The sequence below is a fragment of the Seriola aureovittata genome, chromosome 11 (assembly GCF_021018895.1).
Source record: "Seriola aureovittata isolate HTS-2021-v1 ecotype China chromosome 11, ASM2101889v1, whole genome shotgun sequence".
In the NCBI taxonomy this organism is placed as follows: Eukaryota; Metazoa; Chordata; class Actinopteri; order Carangiformes; family Carangidae; genus Seriola; species Seriola aureovittata.
This window is the reverse complement of record NC_079374.1, coordinates 21531548-21555075: the sequence shown is the minus strand read 5'-3', so window position 1 is coordinate 21555075 and position 23528 is coordinate 21531548. Positions and strand designations below refer to the sequence as shown.

The 23528-nt window shown below is 40.6% G+C and overlaps 1 protein-coding gene across 1 annotated transcript in view; it reads left to right on the top strand.

The window, feature by feature from the left end:
- The window catches only part of LOC130178108 (transmembrane protein 163-like), a 61581-nt gene that overhangs the window by 7981 nt on the left and 30072 nt on the right, over positions 1-23528 (top strand). The gene's annotated exons all lie outside the window — the stretch shown is intronic.

The following is a 23528-nucleotide window of genomic DNA, read 5'->3' as shown; positions in this document are numbered from 1 at the left end:
GAAAAAAAAGAAACTACTTTCAATTAGAGGCTTTATTTGCCTATGAGCATTAACAAACTCTTCAGCCTCACTGTAAACCTCACAATGCCTGATATGAGATCATGTAGTTTGAGCTAATTAACAGAGCTGATGATTCAACACCCAGGTCTATGAATATTATTCCTGCTCTGAAATGTTTTATGATTAATCCAAACTTGAGTTTTCATACCTCTCGAACAAGCTGATACTTTCACGGGTCTCAGCCATTTATGTGGCAAGGACATACTGTAGTCTGAGAATTCATTTGTCTAAGATAAATTTGTCAATGTCCATGTAAGAGTGCAGAATACAGATTCCCATTCTTTATTCAGATTCACCCTCAGTTGTGATCACAGAACTCGTGTCCTAGCTGGATATGTCCAATCTGATGTCCACAAGCTTTTTTATGTTCTCTTTCCTGTGTGATAAACTTGCATTTATTCTGCTTAGCAACCCAGCAACCTCAGGTCTGGAGCGAAAAATAATTAGTTTGTCTTTTGGACTCTGCCTAGCGATGTGTTGTTCAGATCACAATATGCTGTATCTTAGTGATGGCTCTGATGCTGTGAAAGGATGTGGCAACCATTTCAACACAAGTTTTGTTGTCTTATGATACGCGGGTGGTCCGACACGCAACCTACTGTTTGCAGAAAGGGGATGTGGTTTTGTCATCCTGGTTAAGCGTGAGTTTCAAGTCATGATGTCATAAGTACAAACTTTTTGTCTTATCCTTGATGAAACGCAACCCACTTACTTTTACTTTTAAGAAAAAGACTTTAAGGAAACTACGTGAGGGAGTTATGAGCATCTGTAAAAGATCTTGTATGAATATAGCATTTGGTTAAAAACACCCTTCTATAATAGAAACAAAACCTAGTTTAATTGAAAGTAATGTGCACAAAACATAATTGATGGTATAAGGTGTCTGCAAATAATCAGTAGACAAATAATAAGCCACAATAAGTTATAAAGCAAACTTTCACTTCATTCGTATATTCAGTTGCCCACATGCCATCCAACATTTGAATACGAAATGTTTGCTTTAAAGCTGCTCTAATAAGTGATTTCATGTTAACAATGGATCACTACTTGCACGTGAAATGTGTCAGTCAGTGATGAGCTCACAGAAAATAATCACCCAACTCTCAAGTTCACGTTAGCATCTTCTAGGTCACTGTTTTGGTTCATTCTTTTAGCAATTTTTTTCTTGGGCGATATCAAGCAGCTGCTCTCAGCGAAAAAGCTCCATACTCAGCCAGACAGACAAAGTTGAGAAGAACATGGTGGAGTATTTAGCAGCCAAACAGCCATTTTTACCCAAGTGGAGACCCAAACTGAGCTGAAGGCAGAGGGGATATCGGACTTACATTTGTCCGGCAGCCAGAAACATGACTCCAGATGAATAATAATGTTCCTCCATATCTATCTGATGTGTAACTTCACCGTATCAAAATAAAAGGTGAAAGAAAATGTCAGTGTTCTTCAAAATGGCCAAAAATCACACACTGTAGCTTTAAAATGACTTTGAACAAGGTGACAAATAGTTATGATAATGATGCTAAATTGACATGTTTATGGGGGGAATATGAGAGGTGTTGTAGGTACTCGCAAGTTCTTCATATGATACTGCAGAAACTGTAATAGAAATGCTGGTGGGAATGAATGGGGCTCCTATGAGACCTTTGGTGTGTGAATGACATTTCTGTTGTTGATTCATATTTGTTTGTTTTCTACAACTGAAAACCAGTGCACGGAAACACGAAAATGTACCGCAGAGAGTGGATGTATGGGGGTTGTGTGTGAACGTAGTTCGACAGAGAACAGAGAGACTTGAACAGAAGAACATGATGACCCACAAAAACATGTACCACTGAAACAGGAGGGGAGACAGCCTGGCTACTGGGAGACAGGCAGGGAGGAACAAAAGAAAGGAGGGATGAGTGCAGGGAAGTGTAGACAAGCTCCCCTCCACCAGACATAACGGCAGCCTCAAGAGGACGGGTCAGGGGCACTGGGTTAGGAAATGAATAAATGAATGCAAGGCGTCCCTCCGCTGTCGCCACACACAGAGAGAGAGAGAGAGAGAGAGAGAGAGAGAGAGAGAGAGAGGCTGTGCGCTGGAGAGGACACAACTTAGTGAAAGAGGAGAGGGACCAGAGAGACTGAGAGACAGATGGATGTGGAGGTGTGGAGTGAAGCTCTGAAAGGTGCTCTGGTACCAGGGGACGAGGCAGGATGAGTCCTGGCACGCAGCGTCAGGGATTTAGTGGTTGCGATGGCTCAACTTTAAACAACACCAGCGTGCTGTCTCCTCCTGCCTATGGCCTAGTTTCTCTCTTTCTTTCTCTCTCTCTCTCTCTCAACATCTTCCATCTTTTATCTTTTACGTCTTGTCAGCTTGTTTCCTTACCCTCTACTTTCTTCACCTCTTCTTTATATGCTGTCTCACCATGACTCTCCCTAATAGTCCCCCTTCATTATTTTCTGTTTTAATACATGATTTGTGGGCAAAGTCAGAAAATGGTTTGATTCTGTGAAGCTGTCCAGTGTCTTGTACATGGATATTACGAGTTTTTCTCTAGTGGGCATGTTTTAATAAAGCACAGTAAAAGTCAAAGTCCCCTTTATACTTTTGATTTTTCATTCAATTTCTTTACTAGTTTTCTCTCTTTCTCTTTTCTCCCCTTTCTTCTGCCATCTCCCCTTTTTCCTCTCTCTAAGGAGAAGTGCAGATCCGCTGCCCTTCTGAGACCTTTAGCAGTATTTTAACATTTAAAAGGGATGAAGGTTCAAGGCCGATCCTCTTCTGCTCTATTTTCAATTGAATTGAATCTTGAAGGTCTCGGGCATGAATGGCCGCTCTGAGTCACCTCACAACCTTTCTTGAGAAGCTGTGTTTTTGTGTCGCTATTCACCTGTGAAAGTGATACACGTCTTTGAGGCTTTATCAGACAGATCAGGCTCAGAGAGTTAGCAGAGACCGCATTTTGAGAGGCGGGAGTAGGTCGGTTATTGTGCCGTACAGCCACCTGTGTGTAAAGGAATAATTCGATAGACTTTGACAGGCGTGATGGCCAAACAGGAAACCACAAGATAACATCAGAGTTCCTTGAGGAAGTGGTCAGTAAGGCATGCGAGGTGATCTTGATCTTGATCTTGATCTTCCTTCAGAAATAAATTACTCATTAATTGTAGTAAGCATTGATTCTCTACATAAAAATCTGTTGATTTGTGTAAACAAGGGTGTGACACAATAAATGTCTCGAGAGAATATTTTATTCAGCTGGTAATTGACTGGTTGATAATTGGTCATTTGCACTTTTTAAAGAAATATTTTACTTGACTTTTTTTGTTCCCTTTCCTGTTAAAAATCCCAGTGAAGCATTAACACACAACAAGTTATATTACCGTTTTTTTCTCAAATTAAATTTCCATATTTACATCAGCACTTAGCAAAGAAATATAAGGCTGTGGTCCATTTGGTTAAAGATGCCTTGCAGATTTTTCTGTTTACATTCAGTGTTTCTCACCAAAGCACACTGAGTGTATTGTTAAGGCTTAATGAATGTGTAGACTGCATTTATATTTATATTAAAACATTGTTTAGATCAACGTTTATTTGCAACAAGTCCTCCAACCTGAACAATCATACAGGTCGTTTGTTCCAACCGTCTTATACGACCTGAAGGAGTGTCCCCTGAAATAGTGTCCCTACAGTGCCAGGCAAACCGGACCTTTGTTGTCATGGTTACATTAATAAACACTTGGACTGTACCAACAGCGGTGTACCAGACCTTTGGCACCATCGTTACAATGATAAACAGTCACGGTTTGGTTAGGTTAAGGCACAAAAACTACTTGGGCCTTACTGCGTATGCTGAATGATTGTAGCAGACACCTGCCAGCCAATCAGAGAAGAGGATTAGGGTATAAAATACAAAGGAAAGGTGTTATTTCTTTCTTCTACTTCTTCTTCTTCTTCTTCTTCTTCTTCTTCTTCTTCTTCTTCAGTGAAAAGCAGAAGCTCAGATAAATGAAATAGAAGAAATACATATTTCCTTTAATCTACAATGTTTTTCATAGGGGTCTGTTTGCACATGATTGCTTTCCCTCTGGCTGTGCTGAACCATTAGAAGAATTTTACATTTGTGTTTTGTCAACCTTTTAATGTTTCTCATGAAAGCACAGGTGAATAGATCTCCTCTCATTATCAGGTATAAGGGGAATACTGCATTGTGTTCATGTGATGCATTTGTATTATGCTCACTAAGCAGCCACAGAAAGAGCTGTTCCATATTCAGAGTGGGCAGTGGACTGCACAACAACAAGGATGATTTTCAGATTGCCTTGTAAGCCCTCGAGAAGCAGGCTATTGGAGCTGGCCTGTGGACTAATAGGCTACCACATGATCAATCAGTGGCACTGCCAACAACCATTTAATGTTTGAGCAAGGAGAAGGGAAGATTGTGCTGGGAGGGAATAACAGAGGGAGGGAGCAGGAGAGATAGAATAAAGCTGAGATTGAGACAGAAAGTGTCAGGGAAAAATAGGAAGGAAAGGATGAAGAAGAAGCATAGTAAAGGCAGGACAGATACTATGGGAGCATAGAAGAGAAGGAAAGTAATGAAAAGGCCAAAAGTGTGAAAGAAGAAGATGGAGAAAGTTAGAGTGAGACAGCTGGAAATGGAAAGATAGAAAGTTGAAATAAGTCCAATGATGGAAAAGAAAGAAAGAAAGAAAAAAAAGAAAGAAAGACTCAATCATCCTTTTTTCTCTTTTCCTCTCTTTCTGTCACTTGTTTGCTCTCTCGTTCTTTCTGTCTGCAGCGGAGCCGTAATTACGGTGATTTAACCCAGATACATAAAGTAAAAGCCCAACATAGTTATAAATAAACCATCACTTTATCTATTTGAGCCACAACTTTGTAGCTGTAGGTAGGAGGAGCTGAGTCGGCGAATGGATAAAAAAACTTTGCTGTGTGATGCAACTTTCACACATGTGACACGTGGTGAGGAGGGCACAATTAAACCCTTGTTTGACTTGAACCAGACTGCTGTCACAGGTTTAAACTCTGGTCGTCTTCGTTCAAACATGACCCAGTTCAGTGACTGACGCTGTATACGCATCACCATGGCACCATCAAATAATGCCAGACCTAATAATCAAACTAAGAAGTGAACTTTCAGGTCATTAAATGTGGTTGTTGGAACATTTACAGAGGAGATTTATATTTAGATCTTCTAAAATCACACAGCTACCAGAGTGGATATTTTAGGATTTTAGTGTTTCTGTCCAGGGCTGGAGGCTTGATGATTGTTTTCAGGATGTTCTTCTGTCCATTCATGCGTCCATCCACCCACGTTCTCGTGAACACGATATCTCAGTAAAGCCTTGAGAGAATTTCTGACTGAAGGATAATGTGATTAGATTTTGGTGGTCAAAGGTCAAGGTCACTGTGACTTTAAAAAACACGATTTTGGCCTTGTGAATTCAATATCTCGGGAACTCCTCAAAGGAATCCCTTCAAATTCTAATTCTACTTCAAAAGAAGACATGGCTTTACTTGATATTGATTTTGTTTTCGTTGTTGTCTTGCATTTGGTATTCAAATGTGTACTAATTTTTATGTGTAATTAATTGTGACTGAAAATAATCCCCAGCACATGCGCTATTTCCTCCTGTTGGAGAGACATCTGCTAAAAACCGCAGTGTCCAGCTGAACAAACTGGAGGCTATGGAAAATACTGAGAGACCATATAATGCATCGCTGGGTTTGGTCTTTTTCGGGGATTTATTGTAGACAAGAAAAACATGATATAACAACACCGGTCTTTAAATCAAATGTGACTTGAAGTTGTTTCAGAGTGAGGTGAATTCACACCATACTATGCTAGACAAGAATGGACATGTTTGTATCTGAGACAGAGGACGACAAGTCACAGGATAATCATGTTTTATGACTTGCCTTTCAAGCCCGCGGTAAAGTACTGTAACATTATGAGGATTCACTAGTGGTCGTTAAGAGATGCATTTGCTGACTCCTGCTGCTTTCACTGTCTCATTTGCTCGATCTGAAAGAATAACACAGCCAGGGCAAAAACAAATGATGAATCACAGAAGGCAGAGTGTACACACTGGAGGTGTTTGCATTGATCCGTACAGTGGTATCTGCAGGCCATTCATCATATTGGGCCTGTCGCTGCAGAAACACAGTCGTACCAATAAATGCCCCCACCCCCCCTTTGCACCCCCTCCATCTCTTGCTCCAGTTCTACCTCACTCTGCGCCTTACTCCCCCAATCCCTCCTCCTCACCTACTTTCCCTCCTTTCTTCTTCTCCGTCCAAGCCTCCTCCTTCTTCAGCTTCCACCCGCCATCTTCTTTTTCCTCCCTCATCCTTACTCGTACACCCAACCCCACCCACCCCAAACCCACCCCCACCTTCCGTCTGTCTCAGAGTAGAAAACACAATCATTTATTCATTTGTTTTCCCTTCCCTCTGTGTACAGTCTATTTTTACTGGTAAAATACCAAGTCTCCAGCAGGGAAGAAGTGCCAGGCTATATAGTGTCAGATTTTGAAATCCAAATAATCTACTTCCTGTTGTTTCTCTTTTTAGCCGCAGAAGGAGCCTTTTTATTTTGGTCGGTTGGTTATTCCTCAAAATATTACTAAACATGAGCCCCTGTCTGACAAGCCTATACAGTCTCATCTATATGAGCCATGGCTGCTGTTACTTTGAGGTCAGCTTGGTTGTTAAAGCACTAGTTTGCCTTGTTTGTGATCCCAGCTTTCAATCCCAAGTGAATTACTGTGGCATTTTTACTTTTTTCATGCATGAAGTGCATGCAGATCTGCCACCGTTCTTCAACCTTCTGTTACAACACAAATGTACATGTAGGTGGACGTAGAGAAACATACAGGAAAGACACGCCAATGTATGAACTTAGCAGCTATTTTTGGCCATTTATCATCAGGATTTATAATACCTGTATTCACCAGACTGAGCACCAAGAAATGTTTGTGTATAGTGCACCTGTGGGCATGCGAATGACGTGTGAGTGTGTGTGTGTGAGCGAGACAAACAGTCTGAGTGAGTGTTTGTATGTATACGTGCGTCTTGGCAGATTACAAGCAAAAACACAGAGTTTCCCCTTCAGACATAATTTTCTTCAAAACTGTGATGCTTGTTTACTTCATTATTCTGGGTCTATTTCAATTGCTGCCCGACTGCTGAGGTACAGAAATGAGCAACGGTACGTTAGTGGTGTATATTTCCACCTTGCCACTGTCAACATATGCCACTTCAGCTCTCAGGAGAAGCAGGTATAGTTTCTTGCCTCTTGTTAGCCTCCCATGCAGAGTGTTGTCATGACGCTTCTCGTGACACCATTTGTTCAGTCATTTCTCGTGTATTTAATCAGTGTCTGCTGGAGCTGCCTATAATTCTTTGCCACGACAGTTGGTTTTAGAAAGACTGGCAGGGTCCTTATTCCCATGTGCCTGCATGTTGACTTGAGCCATACTGGAGCATCTGCTTATGTCTGCTGATGTCAGGGTTGTAAACCATGGGCTGTATTATTTGAATAAGAGCAGATAATGCACTTTGAACTGTAATATTGCAGTAACATTCGTAGCCAAAGCAGCATGACTTTCCATGATGCAGATTTGCCCAAAACAAATTTGATATTCAGACATTCAATGAGAATCATCTTCATTTAAGTTTTACTTGTTTCTTTTTTTTTTACATAGACAATTCATACCAACTTTACATTTATCTCTGTATCCAATTATACCCACAATGTCCAATGTAATTTTAAATGTTAAGACTTCCGTTTTTATCTCTCCCATTAATTTTCAGCCAGACCATTAACAGTTAGACATCTTCTATTTAGACTCAGTACATGTGAATACATAAAAATACAGACACTTTTGTGACACAAACATGTAGCTTTGGGTTATACCACTAGTTCATAGGATCATAGAAGTTGACAGTATTACTTGAAGGTGTTATATGCCGTTTAACTAGACAGCAAGTTTCTGTGCATACATTTTATATTAAAAGACAGACTAAAGGAATTGGACCGAATACATCATATATCATTACATATATCTTACATTGCAAGTGCTACAGAAGCAGTTTGTCCTATCCTAAGCCTATGAGGACAAATACACCTTTGTTAGAGTTATGGCTAGGTTATTAGCAGTTAACCTAGAGCAGCAAACTCACAATGGATGGCAACTTCTTATAAGTAAATGCTCATGTATGCATGTAATTCCAAGAGAACCATGTCAAGGACCGTGGTGTTTTCCCTCAATTACTGCTTTTAAGCCCAGATGCAAAATGTCATGAGCCCCCCCCCCCCCCCCCCCCCCCCCCCCCTCCACTTATCTACCATCTGCCACAAGAGGAACCCATTATTATGTTAAAAGATGTGTATTCAGACTGGATTGCTACAGTCAGATGAGCTGGGAATTTGCACTGGATAATTTGCCCTGAATCCCCACGTCCTGCACACAGGTCGCAGACACACAAATTATAAACACGGCAGATAAAATCACAGAATGCATTCTGATAGTTTCCCCCACATAACCTGCTCAGTGTTTAGTGACCGCCGCTGTCATTCCTCAGATAGTTTTGGTTAAATTCAACTAGAAGACAATGTAGAATAGTGAAGCATAATGGAGTCACACACTGGCTGTTTGCTGGTATGTTAATCTTCAGTGGTTGAATGTCCCATTCTGCTGTATCTGTAGGTATTGTGTGGTGAAAAGGAGTCTTTTATTACCCATGATTTGATGGCATGTGCTGAGACTGTATTTGCCATTTACTAGCAATTATATAATGAATGGCAGCTAGTTTGTGTAAGACTCAATGGCTTCAGCAGCATGAGGCATAACTGTGTAGTATCTCACTGTTGGCAGAATGGGGACAAGGGCACTTTGACCTGTCAGGGAGAGAGTGGGGTTACTGAGGTGTTGGCTGCTGTGTGTAGCTACCACTCTCTGCAATACATCTCCCCATGACTCCTACTCTCTTTCCTGAAGAGTAGATACATTGTATAGATTCTATATGTTAAAAAACTCTCATTAAAACCGTGAAACCTCCAGATCATGAAGGGTGCTTTCACGCATAAACAATTTAGTGTGTCTCACACAAACTCTGGTATTTGTGCAGTGATTCAGTATGAAGGCTGGTGTGAAGGCTGTTGTTCAAAGAACAGGCTGAAACAGCTTGAAAAAGAAGGTATTGTTACATTTTCAAGCAAACTCTGCTACAGCCACATCCACAGTATTTCTGTGATAGAAAAGATGTGATTTTTGCATGAATTCAAAAGCCGACCAACTATTTAGTCCATCTACTGATGGAATCTGTTGAAAGTCACACATTTTTTCACCTTGATTCTGTTTCACAATTTTTATTCATCACAGGTTCAGTTGCAGTCTCGACTTAATTTGTTCGTAATCAATAATTTCTTTGTGAGCACTTTATGACATCAGAGAGGATGCAGGATAGACATCAAGACTGTCCAATGAATGAGATACCTTTCAGTCCATATTATTCTTACAGTAAATTGCTTTATTGTGAGAATTGTTAGTTTTCATTTCAGGGCATGGCTGTGGCGGCACAGCAATAATTTCAATCCACCATGAAACAAGCCGTTCCAACAAGTTGTTCTGAATCAAATATACATTGTCCAACCTTGATCCAACTTGTAATGTTAAATGACAGTCACACACTTAAGACATCTGCATACTAACATGATGTCATCGTCATAGCCACCTACTGAAAATAGGAAGTAGCCCTTGAGTGACAATCATCATTTGATTTTGATTTGAAATTTTCATGGGTTTGTCTACACTTGATATACAAGAACATAATGCATGTTTGATGCATTATGTCCAGCGCCACATAGTGGGCGCAAGTAGTAATACAAAACATGCAATACATCATGTCCACCACAACACAGCGCATGCAGGAAACAACATCTTCCTCAAAAGTGTTCGTGATGATGCACGCCTATACGTTAACCGGTCTCCTAGCAGCGGCCGTGATGTGCACGACCTTGAGAGGGCTCGCTCTGCTTGCAGCTTTAATTTACTGTTTACTCCTCTTGGTTCAAAATAGGTTATGTCAAATACAAAATGGTCCAGAGCTTAAAGGTACCGACGTATTATTCTTTCCACCTGAACCAAACTCAGTGTGTGAAAGCTACGTTAATCACTGTATGGCCGCAGCTGTACATGTGTTCCAGTGCTTGTTGTGCTCTTTATTCTCTGAAACAGCTGATAAATCCACTGTGGAAGTTATACTCTTACCAGAAATCCACTCCTAATTACTCATGTTGTCTTTGTAACCAATATCTGCTGTTCAAGAATGAGAATGAGCGGCTATTAAATGTTTTATTCATCTATTCTTCTTTATTATGAAACTTTTTGTGGAAACATAATTACCGTACAGTTGGGATTAACTGTTGTAGATTTGAATGCATTAAAACGTTTGAGTCAGCTGCACTTGGAAGTTGCAGTGCGCCTCTGTAATCTAAATAAACTATCATCGTACACATACAGCGCAGTGATGCTGCATTATAACTGCACGGTTTTCTGTAGAAGCACAACACTGTCACAATAAACAGATCCCCTGCTATTTACACTCTCTGAAGCGCCTGTGAGCGCATGCAGCAGCGAGGTTGTCTTCGGCGTTCTCGGTTTCTCACACCAGATGCTTCAGTCACATTTCCCCTCCTCCTGCACCGAGAGGACACAGACAAATCTCACACACACGGACTCGCAATCATAGGCGCACACATACAGACGTGCCATCCCCGCATGTCAGCGAGTGACGTAGGTTGAAGATATGAATACACTTCTTAAAGCAGTAGAGTCAGAAGTGTTTGCAAACATTTGGATTGAGAGCTAATAATTTCCTGAATTTAATAACAAATATCGGAGTAATCTCTTACATTTGTAGCAGCTCTCGTCCTGCTCCTGTTGCAAGGATTTTATTAATTTAAGATATGAGCCACCGTCTAATTTTACTCATTAGTGACTGAAGTGTCCACTGGGTGTTTGCTTGGTTGCGTGTGTGTGCATGAATCTCTGTGTATGTGTGTGTGTGTGTGTGTGTGTACTTGAGCCCTTGTTCTGTAGTTATGAAATCTTTATAAGGCAGAGGATAATGTCAGAGTTATAAATCACAGTCTTAACGTTTCCCCTTTAACTAGAACACCCATTTTTCTTCTTCTCTAAGAGGCTTGGTCATTCCTCTGCATCCATTAGTGGATCATGGCCAAGCCAGGGCGAGCAGTTATGTAGATTTCTGTTTTTTATTGAAGTTTTTATTATTATTTACTTCCAGTACCATGCATGCATTTAGATCGCTTATGTTGGGGTATAAAAACGTGTTTTTTGGTTTTTGTTCAACAGAGGAACCTTTGAACCAAACATGTCAAAGCTTGAATGTTGAATAAAAACACAAGCTGCTGCACAGAAGTAGAAGCACAGTAAATTAGCCAGACTGCAGATATGAACAGATATTCAGTCCCTTCAGCTCTATTGTAGTTTGAGACAAGTCTATGAAGTTTCCATAGATGAAGCATCTGTGTATGAATTTTGTGGAAATAGACAAGGTAGATGATTTGAATGAGTTGGCTTATGAGCGTGTATATATTACATAAGATGAATTTTTTTTTTCCAGTAATATGTTTGAGCTGATGCAATAATGGGAAATTAAACATCTTAAATATATATTACAGTAAATATATTTTTGATTTTACTTATAATAATCTCTCTATATATAATGCTATAAATAGCCTCCTTCATGCTCACCTGTGCCACCAGACACTTCCAGGTTATATAACGGAAATTTAGTTTCACTCTACTGATGCAAAATGACTCAGTTTCCCACAAATGCACGATGTGGATATATCTGTAAGTGGTATGATATGGTGTGATGGTATGGTATGATGAAAGAATAATGTTGGGTTGCATCTGTCAAAGTACAAAGCCTTTGAACGCCTGTGTGTGTGTGTGTGTGTGTGTGTGTGTGTGTGTGTACACCTGTGCTGTGCTGAAAACCCTTGATGTTTAGTGGATACCATGTGGTCACACAAGGTTTGTTGCACAGCCTCAGTCATCAGTGGGATCTTGTGATTAAACAAAGTAAATTATGAATGCTGAAACAGACACGCATAGGAACACACATGTCGGTTGTTTAACATACCGTAGTCTTAGCTGATGTCGCTAACAGCATGAATTTCATACTGAGGATTTCTCCTCTCTGAAAGTGGAAATGTCTTTGAGTTGTGTTTTTCCTCATGGGTAGAACTTGTTTAGAGAAACTGAGGATAAAAATAAACTCGAACTGAAAAACATTTTGTAATTTCACTAAACCTTTTCGTTTACTTTAGGATTCAGGCTTTGCCAGTGTTTCCATCTCAGCATCGCTGCTCGGCCTGGTTTTGAATTTCCAAGTGTATGACAGGCGGTCGGATGTTAAAGCAGTGCTTCCTCCTGGGTTTGACGTAGTTAATGGGCCTAAGTTATTCTGCAGCAGCCATTCAAATCATCCATTTCTCCCACTCTGAGTTCCAGTGTGGGCTTTATTTGCGTACATGATGTTGATGCAAACAGAATGTAATATTGGCTCAGATCAGGAAATAGCTGAAACAGACAAGCTCATCCATGTTACAGATTTAGCATGTGCACACTAATTTCTTGTATAAGTACTTAAAAGTTTTCCAGCACACAGGAAGATAAAAATTGTAACCTATGAGTGAAAAACAAGCTCTACAAACAAACTAAAATTAGCTCAATAACGGCTAAAGCTGTTGTAAAGATAGTCGCTTTCTATTCATCTTCATCCCCCCATTTTGCCCTCATGGGACATTTGGGTTTGTATTTGTTTGCACAGTGCATATGATGTTATTTATGGGTATTGTTTATATGTTACTTATAGCTACCAGTTGGTACTGCCAACACACAATGTCAGCCAGTGAACACATCCTACCTCTCTGCAGTAATGCTATACTATTGATCCCTTTTCCACGAAAGGTTGTTTTGAAAACCCTGCAGGACAGATGCTGGACAGATGCAGGGTAAGAGATGCTTTATTGTCAAAACAAAGTTCCATGCACATAGTTATTTAAAATTTGAAATCTGTTTGATTTACAGCTCTAGACATTTGCTGTCCATCATCTCTGTCTCTCTGCGCATTTTACTTTGAAATACTATGAAGATAAAAGACAAATAATATCAATAAATCTGTTGGATGGGAGGCATGAAAGCACGGCAGCACTGAATATTCTCACAGACAATGCTGACTGGTATTTTTCAATGCAAGTATGGATTCACACTTATTTTAGAAGTACTTCTCTCACACACTCTTTACCTTGCTGTTCAGATGTCAGGGAGTATGGGTAGGCATTTTTTATCAGAAGTTATGGAGTGTTTTATGTGTTTATTTGCTTGGCTGTCAAAAACTCCATCTGCAGCATAATTATAGGACAGCCTCTCCAGGCAGCCTCACACCATCTTTTATCAGTCAGCACCACTTGACTATTTTTACTCCTCACTGATGAGCCAAAGAAGAGAGGTGGTGCAGTGTGATCAGATATAAATGTCAGAAGAGAATGTCTGCGTCTGAGTGCCTGTGAATGTGCGCGTGTATGTGTGTCACAGAGCGGTTGTAATATCGAGCCTATTCTGTGTCGAGGTCTTAAGATCCTGACAGTCTCAAACTGAACGACTACCGTGTCTGCAAATTTATATTGTTTGCTACCGTTGCTGTTGCTGGCTGTAGTCACCAAGTGCAAATGCAGCTCAAGCAGTGTGAAGGATTTTGACTGGGAGACATGATGAATTTTGCTTACTAATTGGTGTGAGGGTGTGTGTTGGGACCCCTTTTTTGTAGTCACCTCCCGGTCTTCGCATCTTCTATCATCACTCTGGTGCTGTTGCATGTGATCTATACATGAGAGGAACAGTCTTGTGAATGTCATTAAATATTTATAGCAGCTCAATTAATCGTGCTGTACCACAGAAGTCAGCAGTGTTGTAGTCAAGCCCATGTGGGGTAGTTAACAGCTCAGAGGAGTCCATTTTAAAACTGCAACCGTGTTAGTGCGCTACTGTTGTAAATGTTCAAAATTATTACGTTGTTTTCTCTGCAAATGGTTTAAAACGAAAAGCAAACATTTCATTAAAATGCACTTGAAAACATAATAAAGTAGAAAGGAGCACATCAGTCTTTTTGTATTGTACTTTGGGGAGTTGTGAGAGAACCCCAGGTACAAAACCACAGTCTGGTCAAAATCAAAGCAGCAAAGGCCAAGATATCCTTTCTTTCACTCTTTTCTATGGGCAAGAGTAGCTCTAAGAACTACAGTTCTCATAATCCAACTTAATAGAGCTGTTTGTTGTTAGTTTGTTAGGAATCTTACAAACACCTCCTCGCCGGTTTGTAATGCAAGTTCTCTGTTAGCAAGAGTAAGAGTCTATGCTATGCTATAATAGAGCGCTGCTCTGAACTAAATGCTAACATCAGCATGCTACAATTACAATACTACCATGCTGATGTTCAGTGAATTAAGTTTAAAATGGTAACCAGCTCAGTTTCATGTGTTAGCATGCATTGCTAATTGCCATTAAGCCCAAACCGGGGTTCCGACTGATGGGAATGTCATTGGTGTTGCAGATATTAGCTCATAAACTAAAGTACTGGACATGGATGGAGGAAAAGTCAGACGAACTCTATTCAACACTTGTTGGAACATAGATTAAAAAGTTAAAAAAAAGTTAACGTCATGGTTGCGCTAGAGGAAACCAGAGTCATCAGGTACATCCTCTCGGGACCATGGATATTTGCACAATTTCACAGCAATTCTTTCAATAGTTGGTGTGAACCAAAGTTCAGACACACCAACCAACTGACCAATTAACACTGCTGTCCCTTGACATATGCCGCTGACCTGGCCATACATGTTGACGTCTTGGAGTTCAAACTGATGACATCATCGTCAGGGTTATTTTCTCAACTTGACAAAGCTCCTCCACATCCAGAGAAGATGACTGTGTTCACAGTTTGAGTAGTATCCCCCCTTGACTAGCAAACTAATCCTGGTGTGTAAAATCAGTATAATTCCCTTTGAACACAGACAAGAAAATATCGTAAGAGGACCAGTCAAGAGTTATCACGAGTACTGCAACATGACAAATGATCTTTTCAGGATGTTAACCTGAACAGGACTGCCTCTTAAATCCATATTCTGCCGTTTCCGCTTTACCATCACGGCAGCAGTCACTCCATTCCAGTCACCAGCAAATCATAGAGTTCACTGCAAATAACAATCACATTTAACTTCATGGCCATGTTCTACTGTTCCCAAATAAGACCATCCTTTTATTTTACAAATGTTTCGAGACTCATACCTTTATAATGGCGTCTTATTGAAGGACTGGCCTTTCTTGCCTTGTGCAGTTAGGGAACACAAAAGACCAGGCAATGAAACTCCCAGAGCAGCCAACAGCTAGTTCCTCTGTGATCAATGGTAAACTGATGCTTGCAATGGATCGATTACCAAGAGACCTGGGCTTCCTCGTGCTGCAATTTGTTACTTGGGAACAGATTATATTCTGGCCAGGGTGGCCTCAGGGAGAAGGGACTGGGAAAGTCTAATTTTCCCCCTTAATGCGTGAATGTTTTATTGAGCCCTATACTGTTAAGCTGATGGAGCACCTAAATAGTATTGGGGAGGGCTATAAGGCGGCAAGGAGCTGAAAGCACACAAGAATTCATTTATCTTCATTGCACAGGGTAATTTCCATCTCTTCCTTCATCTTTTTGGAGAGCAACAAGTTATAATTTCATTAACGGACACTAAACAAAGACAGAGATGAGGCAGACGTGGGCGCAGGGAGGGAGGCTAAAGCAGAGAGGGAGGGTGAGAGAATGGCCAGGTGGTGGAGTTAAGTGGAGAATAAGAAGAGTAATGAGTGACAGCAGACAATGAGGGGGAGATGTGAAGGAGCGATAAGAGTTCAAAATGGGAAAGAACAAGACTGAGAAAAAAAAAGGTAACAGAAGTCACTCATCTTGTCACCCAGCAGAGCAGCTGAACCAGAGCTGGTGAAGGGCTGCAGAACCCTGTTCAAAATTTCTAACATTTATACAGATATGTAGGTAAGAGTTTGGCACTTTTGTTGTTTCTGTTGGAAAAATCCAGTTATCTGTACACATATTCAACTAGACAATGAGGGTTCAATAGGTCAGTGATTCAATCAATGGACAATAGAAACACCTACCTTCAGTTGAGTCAGGCTGACCTTCAATTTGACCTTCACTTTTTGATTGCCTGCTCTGTATTCGTTCCTCGACAATAAAACACATTTAAAACAGGAATAAAAAAAGGGATGATGAAAATGAAGGGTAAATTCCGCATGCACACGCTACCCCTAAAAGCACACTCCCTGTGATTGTCCACAGTTTATCCAAGTTACATTTGTCAGCTGTGGGATCATTTGTTTTCTCCACCACTGAGTCATAGTATCCTCCTGTGAGAACTGAGCAGAAAGAAACCCAGCACCCACTCATGCTAGGTTGGTATAAAAACAAACAAACCCTCCTCTGCGCTCAACCCAGTCAGACGAAGTCAGACGGAGGAAGCATTATGAAAAGACAGAGGGAGTGTGGTTGTTAGACAAGTAAGCGACAATTAGGCTAAATTTGGATTTATAGCGAAATCCATGCAGTGTGTGACACGAGTGACAGTTTACCCGCTCTAAATGAACCAGTGCAGCTCAGGTGAAATCGTATTGACTTCCTCCTGGATTGCATCTTTGCTGCAATTTGAACCTGAGAGGATACAAGTGTTTTGTCTTGATCTGTCTGAATCCCCCTAGCAGCAGCGGCCACGTTCATGACCATGTCAGGACCACACACACACACACAGACACACACACACACACACACACACACACACACACACACACACACTTGAGACAAACTAATTTGCACTCAATTTTCAGCCACCTCTCTGCACCTCCCTGTGTGCGTGTGTGCATGCGTGCTTGCGTGCATGCATGTGTTAGTCCATGATCCTAGCTGATAAAAAATAGATTTTCTCAAGCGTCTCAGTGTCTTTTATAACAGTGACTCAGGATGTTTTACTGAATGATCAGCCTGAAGAGAAGATGCTACAGATCATGCTGTACTAAGATACTGATCATGTACTGCAGGATCATGTGTGAAGGCAGAGATCTGGTACGAACGGGCTGACAGTCACTGGAAGTTAATGACCAATAACCATTCGACCTCGGCCCTCTGGCTTATCTTCACTCCATGTCACTGCTTTATAAGAGGTCTCTCATGGTCCTGCGTGTTGACAGCACGTCTATCCTGGATAGCCTGGTCACATTTTTCTATCGTTAACCGGTTGTGAACTAAAATAAGATGCACCGTGTTGTAGGTTGTCAACTCACCTAAACAAAACAGTAAAACGATCTCAGATGAAATTCAGTCTGTCAGTTGTCCCCATCTGGTGCTCAGCTCCACTGTCTGCACCACTGTATCTCTGAAAGCACATACTGTATATACGCTAGCCCCCTCTCTTTCAGCACAGGCACACACCATGTGATACCAGAGCCAACTTCCAATTTTCAAGATCAGAGTAACAAAAGTGTCACTGGAAGTGTTATTGGTGTGAGAAGCTCAGCACACCTCGATAATTACTAACCTGTTGATACATGTGAGCTCCTCGTCCTGTGCCGATCACGTTCAGTCATGATTTTTATTGTATTTGCTCCTGCAGTGTGGTTGGTACTGACACACATTGACAGGTTACCAGTCCTTTACGCACACACCATCCTGGTGAACAAATGATAACCGGCAGCAACTAACATTCCCATCTGTCTCTTATAACTCAGTTTATGTATGTGTGTGTTTTTAGTGGCAGAAAGGAAGAGATCGATATCATTGTTGTAAAACTGGAGCAAAATCTTTTTTCACAAATGCTGCTACTTGGACATCCTTTTTCTCAAGTATCCCAATGACATCTCTGATCAATACATCGCTGATCATCATTTTTTATACATTGTCACAAAAAAAAGAAATATACGTATACAAACAAATATAATCAAATTCAATTCAAACATACCTCAAATAAACAGTTTGATGTGGAAGTCAGCGCTTCCATTAATGATCAACCAATCCAGCCACTGCTTTCAGCAATGAAAACAATGGTATCATAACGGTGCCAAAATGAAAAGAAAAAAAAAAATTCAGGATGGCACCATTGAGCTTTTCACTGGCACATCCAGTTATTGTTTTCAGCAATAAAAAGCAATACTTGCGTGTGTGAGTTACAGTGGGCCTTATGTGCCAAACTCCATCAACATCACCTAAACCCAGAAATCAGTAGAAAGTGTTGAGAATTTAGGAGCATTTTTGCTATAGATGTAAGCTACTCATCACTAGCTATAGCAGTGCTAACACTGACTCACTTATTTTGTTTTTCTTTTAATAGATGGATAGATTTTGATTTGTTGGATCACAGCTAATGCTAATGCAACAAAAAATGGCATAATCTTCTGTTCAAAGGTGCATAAATTAGCGTCAGTGTTCACAGCCAGGCGGACCACTCTTGTGTGTTGCCTGTCCTTGGCTGTCTACTCTAACAGAAAGTGACAGGACAGAACCTAAATAGATGGAAACAGTTGCTGGTCATGACTCAAACCTCATTCATTTTTAAGCAAGATGAAACTGTGTATCGGGTGCAGAGCTGTTTGAATGAGTGAAACTGGGGCTGCAGCCGTTCTGCATGAATGTGGGTTAGCTGGCAGCAAACATGAGTCCTCAAAGATTCGGTTTTGTCCTCTCGAAAAACAGTTAAAATCCTTTCTTAAGGCATAACGTGACATACAGTATCTTTCATAGTTTGGTGTCAAATTTTATCCTGTTTTCACTTCCAACTGCTTCAAGGACTTTCCTCAGCTACCAATCACCAGAGTCCAATACATCACAGAGTTTTTTCAACTGAGAAGCGTATCACGCCTTCTGTGCTGTTGTTACCACGGTGAATGATGATGAAACAGGAGGCCCGCTGCCATGACTCGACTGCTTTGTCATAGTGTGCGTTCATGAACTCCTAATCTCCCTCTTTTTGTAGGATGTATAACCAGAAAAAACGTACATATATATACACACAAGCCACGACTTAAAATGACTGATTTGGAGAGGCACTTCATCTAAAAACATTGTTACCCACTGACTTAATACATACATAATATGTTTGAAGACCAGGAGGAGAGTGTTTGCACCATAGTCAGCTGGTTCTCTGTGAACCATGACGTCCTATGGATGTTTTGATTTAAGTGTAATGCTTGGATAATCTTTGCAGCCACATAACATCCTTGATGGCACATTTCCAACACTGATTAAATAAACCAAAAAGCGTTTCCTCCAGACTTGTTATATTTATTACACTCTTGTGAGTGATCCACTGAGGTGTGTTCTTGTCCCCTCTACAAACCGTTGCCTGCTCACTAGTCTGGAAAGATTTAATTAGGAAGCAGAAAAGGTGGATGCTGTGATTTATGAATCGCTGTGACTCTGATGTCACCAATTAGCAGCTTGTCTAGTTTGGTTTTCAGGTTTGTTTATGTTGCAGAGCGACATAATGAGAGTGCAGCGTCGAGACAGAGGCTGAGAACCAAAAAGAAAGACCATTAAATATTCCCCTGTTCACAAAAGTCACAGGGGTTACTGAGTATTTACCTGACTGACCTGATTATCAGACAATGCGCCACTGGGCACTTAAATATAAAAGGCCACCCACCCCTCCTATACAGGAGCAAGACACCCAGACTGAAAGAGACGCTGCCATGTTGTATGTAGGTGTTTTGTGTCTCTTTGTAGTCATTTTGTAGTTGTTTTGTGTCTGTCTGTAATCATTTTGCATCTCTTTGTGGACGTGTTTCTTTTCTTTGTAGTTGATTTGTGTCTCTTTGGGATAATTTTGCTTCTCTTTGATGTCATTTTGTGTCTCTCTCAAGAAGGGATGTCATGATACCAGAATTTACATAGTCGGTATGAATACCAATGAAATTCCAGGACTCTCAATACAAAGCACCACAGCAAAAACAGCGTGCTAACACACATGCACATGCACACACCTCCATATACTCACTGTGCAATCAGTAGTTCAAATGGACTAACACGGTGACAGACCCATGGTGTAAAATACTCATTAAAAAGTGAGTGTTAAAGTTAAGTGTAAATGTCAGTATTCATATAATTGCTGAAGTCTCAGGTTTTACATAATTAAATCTCATCACATAAATTTAAAAGAGTGAAGGGTTAAAGGGAGGCAGGTGTGAGTGCGTCTGGGTTCAGTTATGAGTTCAATTTTGTAGCTTTTTATACTGTCATTTTATTAAAGAGTCGCATTGTCTTTGACTTGAATTCCATTTCAAATTTTCTTTCTTCTGTTTTTTTGGTGACCACAATTGCATGGCGTCATCACAGAAACGCACACTTACAGTAGTTGACAGCTATACAGAAAGAAGTCTCCCACAAAGCGTGTGTATGTGTGTGTGTGGATTATTACGTGCCCACTTGTGTAAGTGTTTCAGACATCTCTGTCTGCATGTGCGTCTCAATTTGATTATGCAGAACAGTCTCCACAGAGCTCATTATTAAACTGTGGGGGGAATGTTTTGTGGTCAGAGCTGCACAGGCGACCTGCTCCGCTCTGAATGTGTTTAGATTGATGCATGCATAGACACAAACCCTCTCTGCCTCTTGTTTTTTTATACTTTGCACACGTGCATGCAAAGCCACATTTATGCATACCAGGATGTACAGGTTAAAAAGAAATCAGATACAGAAAAAACACGCCGACACACACATATCACTCTGTTTGTCAAGGTCTCATGGTGGTCTCTTTTTTGGACTTTCTTGATTTAGTTTTGGGTTTCTGTTCTAGGTTTTGGTGTTTCTGGTGTCTAGTTTTGTCTTCCCTGTCTTGTGCTCTGTTTCCCCATGCACTTCCTGTTTTATTTTGATAGTCATGTCGCCCCAGTGTCTGAGTTTCTAGTTTTGCTTCCTTTGGTTTATTCCCTGATGTGTCCCACCTGTGTCTGCTTCCCCACCTGTTCTCCATCACTAATCAGTTCCGTTCCAAAGAAGCCCTTGTACTGTCTTGTCCTTGTGGGATCATTGTTATTTGGTGATGAGGTTTGGTGTTTGGTTCATCTGTGGCATCTGTGTATGTATGGACTTTGGTTTTGTTTGGAATAAATTCTTTGACACTGCTACCCTAACCACTAAACCTGTGACACTGTCAATCCATCACATATTCTATCACTTCCCCTTTTTTTCATTCTTGAGTTGTCTGTGTTCTTGAAATCCGCTGCTGAATCCTCACCTGAGTTATGTCTGAATCAGCACCTCCTCAAGGTCACACAGACAGAGACCTATGGCACATACCGAATACTGAGACAATGAGACACGAGGAGTAGATGGAATTTATTTTTGGCCACTGAAATAACTAAGCTGTAGAAATCGAAGCTGGATAAAGAGACAATTTTTCTAAAAGACTTAAATTGTGAGTTCAGTAAACAATCCTTTGCACATTTCTGTTCTGAGAGTGATAATTAAACAATTTCAACTCGAATCCGACAAACACAAGTTCGCAGATCTTTCTCTATTTGTAATGAATCAGAAGAGTGAGAGTCTAAGTTAACATCCGCACCACTACGTTTTAGTTTAGTTAAGTTTAGACACATAACTCCCGGCCCCAAAAACAGAGACTTTTGGAAACGCTGCTGGCCCTGTTTGATTTGAAAACTCGTTGTGTTGTAGTCTGGGTGGAAACGGTCACGTAGACACCAACGGTCACGCCCAGATTTGGTCTTATCAGTCTCGACTACCAGTGGTGAAAGCGACGTGGATAATGTATTACAAGTATTACTGACCTTGTTGTCTTTGTTAGCAGCTGGTGTGCAGTTAAATTCTGTTTTTTAATGTTTCAATTGTCTTTGTTGTTCCTCGTTTGTAGTATTTTGTTTAACTAAGCAACTGCAGAGTAGACAATCTGCTTCCTGTTTACACTGGCATGCACATGCCCAGTGTACATGGATGGTCATGTGATATGTGATATTATTTCTGATATGAAGCTAATATGGTCGTCTGCACAGAGATTGTTTCGTATGGGGGGTAATGCCAAAGAATATAAGTTTCACTTTTTCTTTTGGGGATAATAATACACTTAAAGTTGAAGTTGCAAACTTTCAGAGTTTGTGTCAGAGTATTTCAGACTATTAAATAACTGGCAAAGTCATGCTCCCACAACATGGTTGACTGCCTGTTTATGAGTCAACGCATAAATGCAGTCTATTATTTTGCCTAAGTTCTCAAAATAACAGCAGGAAAAGAAAAAGAGAAAGAATCTGAAATTGAAATATAACCTGCCAGACAACGCCTAAACATAAATCAGCACATCTCCTATAGCCATTAATATTTGGCTGAAATGAAAGTTAAAATAAAGCTCTCTTTTGCTTGATTTTAATAACTAAAGGTTTGTCATATTAGTGCGACCACAGGTGACAAGTATCACCGTAAAGGCTAAGATGTGAGAACTTGTAGCGATTTAAAAGCTAAAAACGAGACAAACATTTTCGCTGTATTTCTGCAATATTAATGAGCTATGTGGAAATGCTGTTTGCCTCTTTCTTGAGCTGCAAATCTCACAGTTCAACCATTTTCATTTTAACAAAGAAACATTTATGTTTCTGAGTGTAGCTCATTTTATTCCTGTAGCATAGAGGAGAAATCCTCTCAGGCTGAGGTGTCGTGGGAAATTGACAGATAGTGGAGGCTGCTGAATTACCGTGGCTCTCAAGTGCGTGTTCATTAGGTTTTCCTCTCACCTGTGTGGACTTCAGTTGGTGTGGATTGTGTATCTGATGTTGTGCCTCGGCAGCCGGTCTGGTCGGAGCGGCCATGCCGTTGTTGGGTACCACCCACACCACAGTGTCAAACAGCTGCTTAAACACTCTTTACTGGTCTAAGTGAACCACAGCAGCTGTCTGGTTTGGCCTCATGAAGTGGCATGATTTCTGCTAATTACTGCCCACTGCGTTCCTGCCAGGGGCCGCTGGAAGTCTTGGAACATATCAAAGCAAATAAATTAGTTAGGTAAACAGTAAACAGAGATTATGTTACGCTTCTGGCAGCCGGAGCACTGACAGACCCAGAGGAAGTACTCACAACACCATACTTGAGTTTGTTTGTTATAATTAAATGGGGAAGTATAAGGGCCAATGAGTACACATATTCAAATGAAGCACAAACAACAGTTATGTAACTTTGAATGTTGAGAAAAATATTTGATGTGTTTCTAAGGAATAAAAAAAGAGACATATAAATAAAGCCAAATAAAGGTGCCTAATGATGCGACTAATGTCAGCAGAAGAGATGTGCTTCAGATTGTCTGACCCAGCAAAGTTACAGC